The sequence below is a fragment of the Castor canadensis genome, chromosome 9 (genome assembly GCF_047511655.1).
Source record: "Castor canadensis chromosome 9, mCasCan1.hap1v2, whole genome shotgun sequence".
Classification (NCBI taxonomy): Eukaryota; Metazoa; Chordata; class Mammalia; order Rodentia; family Castoridae; genus Castor; species Castor canadensis.
In genome coordinates, this window is record NC_133394.1 from 108,678,162 (window position 1) to 108,693,288 (window position 15,127).

Here is a 15,127-nt window from a genome sequence, read left to right on the forward strand (position 1 = left end):
ACCTATATATCAAATGAAAAATATGTGGCTGGGGAGACAACTACCGGCTGTATAATAATGAGGGTTATCATTTTTGACCTTATTGGCATTGTGTTTCATGGGCCACATGGCATGGGGCTATACACTTAGCCCTCCTTCAAAAGGGCACTACTACCCCTAACTGCAGTCAAGGCACCTGTAACCCTGTAAATTTCACTGTACTTAAGCCATCTGATTGAACACAGGAACAGATAATTAGCATAAGGATAGATGACCAAGGCTTTGACCCCAAGACTCTGTTACACCTTAAGTTAACAACTGTTACCCATGAGAGTTCCCCATATTAGGTCTTTCACTCCTTTTATGAGGAAATGCCAAATAAATTCCCCATTTCTGTTATAACTAAAAACTTGTTCCTCACATTCCCAAATCCATAGCCCAGGCATTAAATGTCACTTTGTGTTATGTGTGCTGGGGAATCAACATTGGAGACCACTGGCCCTGGGAAGCAAGGGAGTTAGACCGATGAGTGCCTTTCAATGAAAGTGCCTTCCCACGACACAGGACAGGTGTCTGGCTCCTTAAAACTTTCACTATTGGGAATTACTATATCTCCTGCCATGGAAAACAATTCTCCACCCTAGTGGAAGACCTAACTTGTCTAGGACAGAAGTTTTACAATGACAAAGCCCAGAAGACTCAGTGGTGGGGTACCCAAAATAATACAGAACCCCAGCCTCACCCACTGGCCAACTTTTCTAATCTCAAAATAGCATGGGATGATCTTACTTCATATATAAACTGGTAGGCTCCCAGGGGCTGCATTGGATCCATGGTAGACAAACCTATACAGTGTTGTCTAGAAACTGATTTGGGTCTTGCGTGCTGGGCTCCATCAGACTATTTTTCTTCTTGCTTCCCCTCGAACAAGGTGAAAACCTGGGAGTTCCCATATATGAACAAAGATTAAATAGAAAAAAATGGGGAACCTTACAAATAGGCACTTGGAAGGATGATGAATGGCCCACTGAGTGAATCATCCAGTACTATGGCCCTGCCACTTGGGCAGAAGATGGGTCTTGGGGCTACCACACCCCTATATATATGCTCAACCACATCATCAGGCTGCAGGCGGTTGTTGAAATTATTACTAATGAGACTGCAAGAGCCCTCAATTTGCTGGCAAAACAAGGCACTAAGATGTGCAATGCAATCTACCAAAACTGCTTGGCTTTGGACTATTTGCTAGCCTCTGAGGAAGGAGTTTGAGGAAAATTTAACCTGAGCAACTGCTGCCTGCAGATTGATGATGCAGGAAAAGCCATAAAGGAGATCACTGAGGGAATGACAAAGCTTGCCCATGTCCCTGTCCAGACTTGGAAAAGCTGGGATCCTAATAGCTTGTTTGGAGGATGGTTTTCTGCCATAGGTGGATTTAAAACACTGGTGGGGGCAGTGGGCCTAATTCTGGGAGCATGCATAATATTTCCGTGCTTCCTTCCCTTGGTTATATGATCTATTAGGTCTAATATAGAAAGAAAAACAGCTGCACATGTAATGATGCTATGGAAATACAAACCCTTAAACCAGGAAAATGCTCTTTAACCCTAGATGCCACCAGGATCATTCAGGGAACTCAGCAGACAGACTTCCCACCAGATGCTACTACAACCTTCTCCCAAAAACTGGCCTTGTCTGCAAATGAAGCCTGGGACAAACCATCAGCCTCCACTCCTGGGGACCACACAAATTTCCAAATTCCAGCCAAACCCCTTTTAACGATGCCCCGACTCAGCACAAAGCAGCTAGATATTGGCACCCACAATACCAACAAAAGGCTGGAATGTTAGGTCTCTGGCATTCTTGGGGCAGGCGGAAGGACCTGAGGCTACACATTAAAACCAGACTCCCTGATTTATGACCACTTGTTTCTCCCTGCCTGAATGTTTCTCAGCTTGCAAAACAACTCAGGAACTTTCAGTTACTCAACTAACCAAGCACGTCAACCTGTTCCATCTGGTGATGGCAGATAATCAGAGACCAGAGACTCTCTCCCTCCCCCATGGCTTGACCCCTCCTATAAAGCCCACTACCCAATTCAGCCAAGCCACCTCACTCTGAACCCGAGAGTGATGGCTCTATGGTCTGGACCAATAAATCTTTCCTTTCCACACGTGGTGTGGTCTTAATTTGGCAGTACCATACACATACTATGTGGCAAGATATTAGGCCAATCATTGATTATAAATTTTAGACTTATTCAAAGACCCCTTTGTGAATTTTCCCTGAGAAAATAGTTTTTATTTCTTATTCTAAATTGAATTAAGAGGAAAAAAAATCATGGTTTAATAACTTTATTTTGAATGAAATTAAATGTTTAAGAGCTCAAGGAAATCCTCAAAAATTACTCTTTCATAGTTCTTTTTTCATTATTGTTGTGTTGGGGTACATTGTGACACTTACCAAAGGTCTTATAATATGTCATAGTTGAATTCAACCCTTCCATATATGTCCTTTACCCTCCCTTCATTGTATAGTTTTCATTCAGAGGCATGCTGCATTTCTCCATTTATTCAGATCTTTTATATCACTTAATAAACTTTTATGGCATTATATAGAGTGGTCATGTTTCTTGGTGATGTTCCTTGTAAAATTTATACTGATGCATGGTGCATTTTCTGTAGCTAACTCTTTTTCAGTCATTCACTATTGGAATTCATTTTGCTAGACTGTATGATCTCAGAACTGATATTTGTTCTCCTTGGACTTTTAATCTCCCCTACCCCACCCTGCTACCCCCACACACACACTTTTTTTTTTTTTTTGATCTAACCTTTTCTCTAGTTCCTGGTCCCCTTTTCCTATTGGCCTCAGTTGCTTTAAGGTATCTGCTTTAGTTTCTCTGCATTAAGGGCAACAAATGCTAGCTAGTCCCACACACACACTTAATCCTCCTGTTGGTCAGCTCCTTAGTCTTACATTATTTAGTTTGTAAAAATGCAGCATTCTCAATGAAATTAGAATGAATATGAAGAATAAGAGAGAATAAAACAAAAGTGGTGTCAAATATAGCCAAAAAAATAAAAGAAAAAACATAAAGCTATCATAGTTTTGGGAATCTGTTCATCCTGGGCTCATTTGGATAGCTCATTTTTTTGTTTTTTATATGTGAGAAACAGTTTCATTTGTCACAACATTTTATTGTATCTCAGCTTATGCAACAATATGTTCTATGCTCTTGTACTTCTTGATGAAGTCTTTCTGAAACTTCTTCACAGCCTTAACTTTTTTTTCATGAGACTCATGCAAATTTTATGCCCAACATCTTTTATTTCAGACATTACTATGTACAAGCTTTCTCATCTAGATGACAAAATGCGGGGTCACTTAGCAAATGAGTGATTAATATGTTGCCTGCATAAAATCACTTGTGAACACAGTGCACATATTTTCTAAGGTGCCTAGTGCCACAAAGAGGGACACCTGATGGCAATGATGGCTGCAGATGTGCTCTGGAAAATGTTTATGGAGAAAACATCCAAGCTATACAAGTTTAATGACAAATGATGCTGCATATGGTCTGCATGATTTATATTTTTCCTAAACATTGACCATATATATATTTACTTAACCAGCAAACAATTTTTAAAAATCACCAATTTTATAAATTTGGGGACTGAAAGAGGATGATGTCTTAAGAACTAAAACAAGAATCAGAAGTCAGGTAGTTTAGCTCCACAATTTGTGTTTTTAAACACCAATTTCCACTATATGGCTTAAAATGTTTTAATGTAAACAAAAGATAGTAGATATTTTCTGAAATATGTACTTTCATGTATAATAATTGGTCTTTATAATATCAACTGTTTGGTTAAATCCTCTTTTAAAGTCATGAATTATTTTTTATCAATATATCTGATTGCTGAATTTATAATAGTACTAGGATATTTGTTTTGGCTCAACTCTGATTACATTTTCAAATCTTCTAAAGAACATTATATCAAGCACATAGAAAAATCACAACACTAGAATCTGCAAAAACTGTTCTATGTGCGTTTTACCTCATTCAGAAGTTATTTTCATTAATTACAATTGTTTTGCTCTACCAAGCTCTGTCCTTTCAAACAACTTAAGAATAAGATTATAGCTTTGTGTTTCTTTATTTCTCAATTTTATAGTGTGGATTTTTAAGGAATAATGGTGTTCTCTTTTTTAATCCAAGTAAAAATTTAAAAATCAAGAGATTCATAATTGACATGATACTTTTACAAATCTCCTTTCTGTTTGTAAAATGAATAAATTTTCCTAAAATTTTGGGGGAGTAAATTTATGGGAATACTACTATAAAAATTAGTTTTTGATATATAACATTTAAATTGTAGGAAAAATATAAAACTATTTTAAGACATGGTTATTAACCTGCAAAACACCTATCCAGAGGTTTTAAACTACTATATAATTAAACTTCTTGCATTCATATTTTCAGTTTTAATCTAGTCCAATTTATTCTAAGAGGATTAACAAAAGTAGCAAAATATTAAAATAAATTCTTTCTTTCTTTTATTACTATGTATTTTGGTACTGAGGTTTTGAATTCAGGCCTCTGGCCTGCTATGTAGGAACTCTACCTACCTGACCTATGCCTGCAGCCCTTTTTTGCTTTTATTATTTTTTGGGGAGAATCTCCCATTTTTGCACAGGGCAGGTCTCAGATTGTGATGCTTCCACCTAAGTCTCCTGTGTAGAATTTCAGGCAACGGCATGTACATAATCAAGATATATATGTTTTATCTTTTTCCACTTGAGGGCTTTAGTTAATTCATTTTCTACAAAATAGTGTTTTATTTTTGTTATAGAAGACTTTATATCCAGTAACCTTTCTCCAGGCCAAATACTCTTTACTGAATGCAAACATGACTTTAGTGGCAAAGGCTGTAGAATAATTTCATGGAAACAATTAATTGCTAGGCTAAGACATAGGTAAAATTAGTAAAAACACAACATAGTTCAATTAATTGCACTTCTCCAAGAAATATTCTATAATAGTAAATGAAAGGCAGCACACATTTAATCTAAAAGAATAAGTATATAAAGAAATTAATGAATGAAAAAATCATAAGAAATCATTTATAATATAATAACAATTTCAGATACATTGACAAATAGTAAAATTTTGAGGATTATTTTCATAATTTCATGCCAGAGCAAGTTAGAAAGTGAAATGCTGATTATCTACAAGCATGAAACAAAGGTTTTAGCAAAATTGTTTTTTGAAAAATTTATACAGGAAATATAAGTGCTGCTCAAAATTGGGCACGTATACTGGAATGTTTACTAATATATGATTGTATATTATTGATTTTTGAAACTTGAGTAGTATCTATAATGGTTGCAAAATTTCAATATGCTTAAAATAGTTTTACAGTTCACCACATTGTTTATTTAGAATTCATTTAGTGAGATGCTAAGAAATCCCCTTTAATTTATCATGTTTGCTTATCTCAGAAAAAAATTAACTAGAAAACACAAAGATTTCTTTGAATGAGATTGCAGGGTAAGTTTTTGCAGTGTTTGAAATTATTCAAGTTTGTATGTTTTTTAAAAGACCAAAAATAAAAATGTACTCAGTTGCCTTAGAAACTCACAAGATATTTATTAGTGTATTTCACTGTCATGCAAATGCATCAAACACTTTTACTGTGATGTTTTGAACATATTTTATCCTTAAAAGCAAGACGGGTGTTCCATATATTCTCTACACTCCATCAAAGGTTCCTGATTTTGTTTCCCAGCTATTTTTGAAAGTGTAGGTAGCCACTTAAACACAAGACTTAAAACAGAATGACCTTGACATTTTTTTTATAATTTTGTGTTTTTGTTCAATCTGATCATTAGCTACAATAATTATACATAGACAATAATTAAATTATTAGAAATTAATCTCTTTTTTTTTGCATTACTATGGTTTGAATTCAGTGCTCCATGGCTGTTAGGAAGGTACTTTTACTGCTTGAGCCATGCTTGCAGCCTTTAGAAATTACTGTATTGAATATCTCCTCTCTTTTCTTCATTTGAGCTGATATATACAAAAAGACCACAAAGAGATATAGGAACCATAGAAGTAGATGTTTCCATGATTATTTATATAAACTGACTGACAGATAGGGAGCTAATGCTAATCATTGTTTTCTAGAACTAGGAACATCACAAAGTATGACATAATATACATTGTTTTGAACTTTGAGGCTGGGTCTCAAGATATAGCCCAGGTTTGCCTTGATCTTGACATCTCCTGTCTCTGCCACTGGAATGTGAGGATTAAAGGAATGCACCACCATGGTGAACATGACTCAGTAATACATTTATTTTTATTAACTGTAAACCTGGGTGCTGAATAATTGTTGGTAAAATTATAAAGCTACTGATTGATAATTTAGAGGTCAAATAAACCTTCAAGTCTCATAAAAATGTATGTAAACACTTCCTGTGTATACTCAAGCATCTATAGATATAAAATGAAGCTCTAAAGAACTATGAAAATAAGAATGTTGAGGAATTAAAATTCTGTACTTTTTTTTCCACCAAAACACTCAAATGTCACAAGCTATGTCATTCTTATAGTAAAATCAACATTTATGTTTCTCCACTGCTTTCCCCTTCATTCACTTAAATAATAAAAATAATAAATTAAGAATAAGGAATTGTTTGTAATTTTAAAGAAACTGGATTCTCAATCATTTTATTCCCACCTAAATTTGTCAATGATTATTAAAAGATATATGTATTTTGGGTATGGGGGTTGAACCCAGAGTCCCCATATGTTAAATATGTACTCTGCCATGTAACCACATCCCTTACCTGTTTCAAAATCTTTCTTTTTTGAGGTAGAATAGTGGGATTCCATCTCAGGGTCTCACACTTGCCAGGTAGGCCCTCTACCTCATGAACCATAGCTCAGCCCTTTTTGTTTTAGTTATTAACTTGATTTTAATAAAATCTCACTGTTATGACCTGGCCAGTTTCCATCAGGATTCTCCTAGTTATGGTTCCCACATAGCCTGGATGATGCGTGAATGTACCCAACTGTTAATTAAGAAGGAGTCTCACAAACATTTCAGCTAGTCTTTCCTGCAACCATGAAACTTCAGTCATGGAACCCAAACTTCAACTCCAGAGACAGTAGAATTATAGGTGTAAGCCATTGTGTCTGGCCTTTTAAAAAAAATTTAATAGCATAAAATGCAAGGAGAAAAGTCTTGAAAATACTAATTTCTCAAATAATGCAGAATTTGTTGCAGAATAAAAGGAAGACACTTGTCAGATGTATTTTGCATAATGAATTAAACCAAACAAAATGGCTTGCTTCAACATAATCCTTTCATCCCCACCCTTTGATGATTATTCATTTAGATAAAACTTGATATCTAAACCTCAGGTTTGACAAATATATGCATCAATATTCCCTCATTTTTTGGCTTAAGTACTCTTTCCCTTAGTCTTAGTGATTTTATTTCCTTGTAACCATATTCTCAGGGGAAATAACTTCAAGGTTTTACCTTTTGTTTTAAGTGGCCAATGAGAAGGAAAAATTTTCAATTTGAGACAGATAAATCCAAACCCAATCTGACTGTGCATCTGGGTATTGCAAAATATAAAAAAGTTTTACTTTTTATGAAATCATAATAGAAACATTGTGGCCAGGATCTGTTGGCTACCAATATATGAATGCTGGAATATCTACTCCATCAGCATAGAATGTTGTATGTAATGTCATTGTTTATACACAGTGCTTTCATATAAGCATGGTATCACTTTCCTAAATTGCATTTGGAAAACAATGGAACATGTTGGGTACTTCATCCTATTTATGTTGTGTATACTCCCCACAGGAGTAAAAGTCTTCAGTTGACTAGCTACACTTCACGGAGGTAATATCAAATGATCACCAGCCCTGCTTTGAGCCCTAGGCTTTATTTTCCTTTTCACAGTAGGTGGCCTAACAGGCATTGTTCTATCCAACTCATCCCTAGATATCGTACTGCATGACACATACTATGTAGTAGCCCATTTTCACTACATTTTATCAATAGGAGCAGTGTTCACAATCATGGGAGGGTTTGTGCACTGAGTCCCACTATTCTCAGGCTATACACTAGACCAAATATGAGCAAAAATTCATTTTACCATTATATTTGTAGGAGTAAACCTAACCTTCTTCCCTCAACACTTCCTCGGCCTATCTGGCATACCACGATGCTATTCTGACTACCCAGATGCCTACACAGCATGAAATACAGTATCATCAATAGGCTCTTTCATTTCCCTAACTGCAGTAATTATTATAGTTTTCATAATTTGAGAAGCATTTGCCTCAAAACGAGAAGTAGGAGTAGTTGAACTTACAACAACAAACCTAGAGTGACTCCACGGATGTCCCCCACCATACCACACGTTTGAAGAACCCACATATGTAAAAACACACTAAGAAAGGAAGGGATCGAACCCCCTAGAACTAGTTTCAAGCTAGCCCCATATCCTATATGTCTTTCTCTTCATAAGATATTAGTAAAACAATTGCATAACTTTGTCAAAGTTAAATTACAGACTAATCCCCCATATATCTTCATGGCTCACCCCCTCCAACTAGGCCTACAAGATGCAACATCACCCATCATAGAAGAATTATTAAACTTCCATGATCATACACTAATAATTGTCTACCTCATTAGCTCCCTAGTGCTTTATATCATTTCACTTATACTTACCACTAAATTAACACACACCAACACAATAGATGCCCAAGAAGTAGAGACAATCCTTCCAGCAATTATTCTCATTATAATCGCCCTTCCATCTCTATGAATCCTATACATAATAGACAAAATCAACAATCCAGTACTAACAGTAAAAACCATAGGGCATCAATGATACTGAAGCTATGAATATACCGATTATGAAGACCTAACATTCAACTCTTAGATGATTCCAACATCAGAACTAAAACCCGGAGAACTCCAACTCCTTGAAGTTGACAATCAAGTCATACTACCAATGGAAGTACCAATCCAAATATTAATCTCATCTGAAGATGTACTCCACTCATGAGCCGTCCCATCATTAGGCCTAAAAACAGACGCCATCCCAGGGCGCCTCAACCAAGCAACCCTCACCTCCACACGACCAGGACTTTACTACGGCCAATGCTCTGAAATTTGCGGCTCAAACCACAGCTTTATACCAATCGTATTAGAAATAGTCCCACTCAAATACTTTGAAAACTGATCCCTATCTATACTTTAAGTACATTATGAAGCTACCGCAGCGTTAACCTTTTAAGTTAAAGACAGAGAGCTAGCTCTCCATAATGATATACCACAACTCAACACATCCACATGATTTACAACAATTACCTCCATAATTCTCACCCTGTTTATTATTTTCCAATTAAAAGTAAAAACATTCAACATTTCATCCAACCCTACACCCAAAAATATCGAATCTATAAAACAAGAAAACCCTTGAGAAAAAAAATGAATGAAAATCTATTTACCTCTTTCATTACCCCTACTATAATAGGACTTCCTATTGTCACCTTAGTAATCCTCTTCCCAAGTATTATACTCCCAGCTCCAAACCAATTAATCAATAACCAACTAGTCTCCATCCAACAATGAGTAATCAAACTAATCACTAAACAAATAATAACAATGCACAACTCTAAAGGACGTACCTGATCTTTAATACTAATATCACTTATTATTTTATTGGGTCAACTAACCTACTCAGACTTTTTCCATACTCCTTCACCCCAACAACTCAACTATCAATAACTCTAGAAATGGCTATCCCACTCTGGGCAGGAACTGTAATCCTAGGCTTCTGCCATAAAATAAAATCATCCCTAGCCCACTTCTTACCACAAGGAACCCCGATCCCCTTAATCCCAATACTAGTCATTATTGAAACTATTAGCCTATTTATTCAACCAATAGCACTAGCCATTTGAATAACAGCTAACATCACAGCAGGTCACCTATTAATCCACTTAATCAGTGGAGCTACACTAGCACTACTAACTATTAACCCAACCTCAGCTTTTGTGACATTTATTATCCTAGTTCTCCTCACAATTCTCGAATTTGTGGTAGCCCTAATCCAAGCCTATGTATTTACACTCCTAGTTAGCCTATATCTCCATGACAACACATAATGACCCACCAAATTCACGCTTACCACATAGTTAACCCAAGTCCATGACCACTAACAGGAGCATTATTCACCCTCCTAATAACATCAGGCTTAGCAATATGATTCCACTTTAACTCTACATTCCTTTTAATACTAGGATTGCTCACCAACTCACTAACCATATACCAATGGTGATGGGATGTGGTATGAGAAGGCACATTCCAAGGCCACCATACCCCAGTTGTTCAAAAAGGACTATGATATGGAATAGTACTGTTTATCGTCTCAGAAGTACTCTTCTTCGCTGGATTTTTCTGAGCCTTTTACCACTCAAGCCTTGCCCCAACCCCAGAACTAGGTGGTTGCTGACCACCCACCAGCATTAACCCACTAAGCCCCGTAGATGTCCCTCTTCTCAACACATCAGTTCTTCTCGCATCAGGCGTGTCCATTACCTGAGCCCACCACAGTCTAATGGAAGGAAACCGAAAAAATATAATCCAAGCACTATCAATCACTATCCTACTAGGCATCTACTTCATCCTACAAGCCTCAGAATATTTTGATTCATGGCCTACATGTAATTATTGGCTCCACATTCCTACTAGTATGCCTAACTCGACAACTAAAATTCCATTTTACATCAAAACACCATTTCGGCTTTGAAGCCGCAGCCTGATGCTGACATTTTGTTGATGTGGTATGACTGTTCCTGTACGTCTCCATCTATTGATGAGGCTCATGCTCTCTTAGTATTAATCAGTACAGCTGACTTCCAATCAGCTAGATTTGGTATAAACCCAAAAAACAGCAATCAACCTAATTATTGCATTAACCCTAAACTCCCTCCTAGCAACCCTCTTAATCACTATCGCATTCTGAGTTCCACAAATTAACATTTACAATGAAAAATCAAACCCCTAGGAATGCGGATTTGACCCCATAGGCTCAGCATGACTCCCATTCTCAATAAAATTCTTCTTAATCACAATCACCTTCCTCTTATTTGACCTTGAGATTGCCCTACTTCTTCCCCTCCCTTGAGCACTACAAACAAACAACCTCTACCCAGTTATCCTCATAGCATTAGCCCTAGTCATCATCCTATCATTAGGACTAGCCTACGAATGGTCTCAAAAAGGATTAGAATGAAATGAATATGGTGCTTAGTTTAACACAAAGCAAATGATTTCGACTCATTAGATTATGAACCACTCATAAGCACCAAAATGTCCCCTATACTAATTAACCTCTTCCTAGCCTTCCTAGCATCCCTATTAGGAACACTGATCTATCGATCACACTTAATATCCTCACTCCTATGCTTAGAGGGTATAATACTATCAAGTTTTATCACTGCAACCCTAATTACCCTGAACTTCAACATCACCTTATCATTTATATTCCCCATTATCATCCTAGTCTTCGCAGCCTGTGAAGCTGCAGTAGGACTGGTCCTGCTGGTTACAATATCAAACTCATACGGAATGGACTATGTACAAAACCTAAACCTCTTACAATGCTAAAAATTATCATACCCACAATCATACTCATCCCTATAACATGATTCTCAAAGAACAACATAATCTGAATTAACTCCACTGCCTACAGTCTACTAATCAGTTTACTATGCTTACTTACCCTAAACCAATGAAATGAAAACAGCCTTAACTTCTCACTATTATTCTCCTCAGACTCCCTCTCCACCCCCCTCTTAATTCTAACAGCCTGACTACTACCACTAATAATTATAGCTAGTCAACAACACATGAGCAAAGAACCAGCAGAATGAAAAAAAAATGTATATTACCATACTAGTACTACTACAAGTTCTATTAATTATAACATTTACATCCACAGAACTAATCTTATTTTACATCTTATTTGAAGCCACACTAATTCCTACACTAATCATCATTACACAATGAGGAAACCAAACAGAACGACTTAATGCAGGCCTATACTTCCTATTCTTCAAACTAATTGGATCCCTTCCCCTTTTAGTCACATTAATCTACCTACAAAACTCACTAGGGTCTCTAAATCTTCACATCCTAAACAACTACTCAGAACAACTAAACCTATCATGATCAAAGGACCTGCTCTGACTAGCATGCATAATAACATTTATAGTTAAAATACCATTATACGGACTACACCTATTACTACCTAAAGCCCATGTTGAGGCACCCATTGCCAGCTCCATAGTACTAGCAGCTGTTCTACTAAAACTAGGGGGATATGGTATAATACGAGTCACCAACATCCTATCACCCATCACAAACCACATAATATATGTATTTATACTACTCTCACTATGAGGCATAGTAATGACCAGCTCAATTTGTTTATGACAGACAGACCTAAAATCCCTAATTGCATACTCATCAGTCAGTCACGTGACATTGGTAACTGTCGCCATCTTAATCCAATCCCCATGAAGCTTTATAGGAGCTACAGCATTGATAGTAGCCCATGGTCTAACTTCATTAGTCCTATTCTGCCTAGCAAACACAAACTATGAACGAGCACATAGCCGAACCATACTCCTAACTCGAGGCCTACAGGCAATACTCTCACTAATAGCCCTATGATGACTTACAGCAAGCTTAACCAACCTCGCACTACCCCCAACAATTAACCTAGAAAGTACCCAAGAACTGCTAACTCATGCCACCATACCTAAAAATATGGCTTTCTTACTTTTAAAGGATGGTAGTTATCCATTGGTCTTAGGAACCAAAAAATTGGTGCAACTCCAAATAAAAGTAATAAATGCATTAACCTCATCCATAATCATAATATTTACCATCCTTATATTCCCCATCCTAATATCCCTGACAGACTTTTACAAAAACAAAAACTATCCTGAATACACCAAAATCTCAGTCAAACTAGCATTCATCACTAGCATAATCCCCATAATCATATTTCTCCATCTAGGTCTAGGTAACGAAACCATCGTATCCAATTGACACTGGCTCATCGGCCATACCACAAAACTCTCACTCAGCCTCAAACTAGACTATTTTTCATTACTATTCATGCCAGTAGCCCTATTTGTAACATGATCAATCATAGAGTTCTCCCTATGATACATACACTCTGACCCCAACATCAACCAATTCCTTAAATACCTGCTATTTTTCCTCATCACCATACTAATCCTAGTCACAGCAAATAACCTATTCCAACTCTTCATTGGGTGGGAAGGAGTGGGCATAATATCATTTCTCCTCATCAGATGATGATACAGATGCACCGAGGCCAACACCTCCGCACTACAAGCAATCCTATACAACCGAATGGGAGACATCGGATTCATGCTACTGGAAAATCAGCCCAATTCAGACTCCACCCATGACTACCCTCAGCCATAGAAAGTCCTACACCAGTATCAGCCCTACTTCACTCAAGCACAATGGTCGTAGCAGGAATCTTCCTCCTAATCCAATTTCACCCCCTCCTAGAATTCAATCAACTAATTATATTAACCATACTATGCCTAGGAGCTATCACAACCCTCTTCATAGCAATCCGTGCTCTAACGCAGAACAACATCAAAAAAATCATCACATTCTCAACTTCCAGTCAACTAGGTCTAATGATAGTTACCCTCAGAATTAACCAACCTTACCTATCATTCCTCCACATCTGCAATCATGCATTCTCCAAAGCAATACTATTCATATGCTCAGGATCCATCATCTATAGCCTCAACGACAAGCAAGACATCTGCAAAATAGGTGGATTAGCCAAAGCCATACCATTCACAACTTCCTCTCTAACAGTAGGAAGTCTAGCACTCACAGGCATACCCTTCCTAACAAGATTTTACTCCAAAGACCTTATCATTGAATCTGCCAACATGTCATACACCAACGCCTGAGCCCTACTAATTACACTCATTGCAACTTCCCTTACAGCTGTATATAGAACACGAATCTTCTTTGCCCTCCTAGGGCACCCCGATTCTACCCACTCATCAACATCAATGAAAACAATGCACAACTTATAAACTCTATTAAACGATTACTTGTAGGAAGCATTTTCACCAGGTTTATTATCTCAAATAACATCACCCCCATAAATAACCTCACATTCACTATACCATTATACCTAAAACTAATAGCCTTAGGAGTCACTATCCTAGGTTTCACTATCACAATAGAACTCAACAACATAACCTACAACCTAAAACTAAACCTAAACTCCAACACCAAATCATTTTCTACAATACTTGGATTCTTCCCAACTATTATACACCGCACTTCACCTAAAAACACACTAATACTCAGGCAAAAAGCAGCATCAACCCTCTTAGACATAATCTGAATAGAAAAAACCACACCCAAATTAATAGCCAACATACAAATCAAAGCCTCTATCACCATATCCAACCAAAAAGGAGTAATCAAGCTATACTTCCTATCATTCCTACTATCAATAATCTTAGCACTAACAATTATTATCTAACTACCATGAGTAATCTCAAGAACAATAAAAATACTTACAAAGACCAACCAGCCAACACCATTAATCAACTTCCATAACTATAAACAGCCACAACACCCATAACATCTTTATTAACATACTCCACCCCCTCACCACTATAAATAACCCAATCACTTGTATTATAAACACCCCCCAACACATCCACCTCATCATTCTTCACCAATAAGACCAAAAAAATCAACTCAACAAACAAACCAAACACCAAAGCACCTCAAATAACCACATTAGAACCTCACGTCTCAGGACAATCTTCAATAGCCATCGCCATGGTATAACCAAATACCACTATCATCCCACCTAAATAAACTAAAAACACCATTAAACCCAAAAAAGAACCACCCACAACCCACAACCAACCCCACCACTGACAACCAACCCAAAACCACCATAAATAGGAGAAGACTTAGAAGAAAATCCTACAAAGCCCAACATAAACATAACACTC

General features: G+C 37.0%; 2 pseudogenes; both read left to right on the forward strand.

Moving 5' to 3' along the window:
- Window positions 1-11,686: 11,686 nt before the first annotated feature.
- Window positions 11,687-12,488, forward strand: LOC141410816 (NADH-ubiquinone oxidoreductase chain 4-like; annotated as a pseudogene).
- A 369-nt stretch (window positions 12,489-12,857) lies between these two features.
- On the forward strand, window positions 12,858-14,643 carry LOC109674629 (NADH-ubiquinone oxidoreductase chain 5-like; annotated as a pseudogene).
- Window positions 14,644-15,127: the final 484 nt, after the last annotated feature.